We start from the raw sequence: 1,883 nt of genomic DNA, 5'->3' as shown, positions 1-1,883 counted from the left end.
GAGATTTGTATTAGGGATGGGTAAATTCGATATTCGAAGCTTCGAGACTCGAATTTTAATCGAACTTTAGCTCTAAAATGACAAATTTTTGAAATCTAGAAAAAATCGTTTTTCCTCTTCATTTGCAAAAAATCAGCTCTGCAACTTTTTTCTTTCTGACAAAATTTGGCATCTCTGTGTGTGGCACCATATTTGCATCAGGGCTGCAAGTCTATAAAATACATCGAAGTTTTTTCGATCTGAGGCAACAAAATATCGATGTATCCTGTATAAAAATCGATATTTTTGATGCAGCGAATGAATTAAAAATATACAAGAAAATGGAATAATTGGAACTTCGATAAAGGTGGTGACGTGCAATAATGTTAATGACATTAATATTCACTTTTCAATTGTGTATTAATGTCAGCGGCATTAATTCGATTGACATTAATGCACGTCACCATAAATGTTTAAGTATTAACTCACAGTGAAATGTATTTATAGTTACACATCCCAGCTATACAAATAAATTCATAAAAAATAAATAATATTTCAGATGCTTTATGATCTTAAAACTTTATCTAATGCCTGGTTTTCATTATGTCGAAATAACTGACACCAAAAAACTGCTTTAAATAACAGCTGTTCACTTGGTGTCAAATACAGTATAAAAACTGACCAAATGTAGATATCGCAGTGCATGTCAAAGGCTGTCGTCAAATTTTTTGTGGCAGGTGATTCCATTTTCCAACACTGATGTCAAATGTGAAGTGAAACCAAAAATGTGGCTGGGTAGAACTCTTCATGCCCTATTATCTATTTTGTTAATTGTTTACTTAAAGATCTCGCTTTAAAACACAAAATCATACGTTGTCATTAAATGTAAGACTTTTTTAATAAACATAGGTATGATTGCATATGTATGTAACGTGAAGTATGCAAAAATTTCTGTTTTTTTAAGCAAGAAAAATAAATGAAATCATGTTATACGCCCCAAAAAATTTGTTTCAATATGCTACATTTGCCAAGTTTTTGGGTTTTTTAGATATTTTTTTTGAAAAAAAAAAAAAAAATTATTTGTATTTTTTTTTTGATTGTGAAGCAAAAAAGAGCGATATGGATAGTTAATCATATTAATATAAGTTCATCTGAATCTCTTTTTCGATTTGAGTTGTCATTCTTATAAACAAACTTTTAAATTTTCAGAATTTTTTTTTGAAAATTCGAAAAAATTCGAACTAAATCGAATTTGCACCACCAAATTTCGAATCGAATAATCGAATGGTTGGGCAATGTTCGAAATTCGGAAAAAATCAAATTTCAACCCCCCACTACCCATCCCTAATTTGTACATATGTCTGTATGCCGAAAATACCTCGCCTGTGTATTTGTGCGCAGCAGCAAGCAAGCAAAGTGCGCCAGGCATGCGCAGTAAATCAAATCTTCGAACAATTCTCGTTCTATGCTTTGCCTTCTAAGAACACTTGTGCCAGTTGGCCGAGAAGCGTGGGAATCTTGGTATTTCATTACACAAAATTCTTGTACGGCATTAAATAGTATTTCCTTATTTTCTAATGATTTTTAAAATTCCGTTTCAATGCATGAACCAGAGTTCGCTATTGTATATACATATAGTAGCATCTGCCTGGCGTTGTCAAAATCAGTGGGAGACTATCACCGCTAGCATTGACAACTGTTGGTGCCAGTGCACTCCTACTCGATTTCCACCTACGTGCATACATATTATGTACGTACTCATACAAAACAAATGCATTTTATTTATTTGTTTCCGATATTGTTATAGTTTTTTTTTCTTTTTTGTATTTCACCTCTCTCTGTTTTTTGCCTCTGGTGCACAGCTGTTCTTTGACAGTTCACGATATGTTATTGAGCAGTTTGTT

Source organism: Rhagoletis pomonella, unplaced genomic scaffold, assembly GCF_013731165.1.
Source record: "Rhagoletis pomonella isolate Grant_MI unplaced genomic scaffold, Rhpom_1.0 Rhpom_scaffold_00006, whole genome shotgun sequence".
Lineage (NCBI taxonomy): Eukaryota > Metazoa > Arthropoda > Insecta > Diptera > Tephritidae > Rhagoletis > Rhagoletis pomonella.
Note: the sequence above shows the minus strand (reverse complement) of the source record.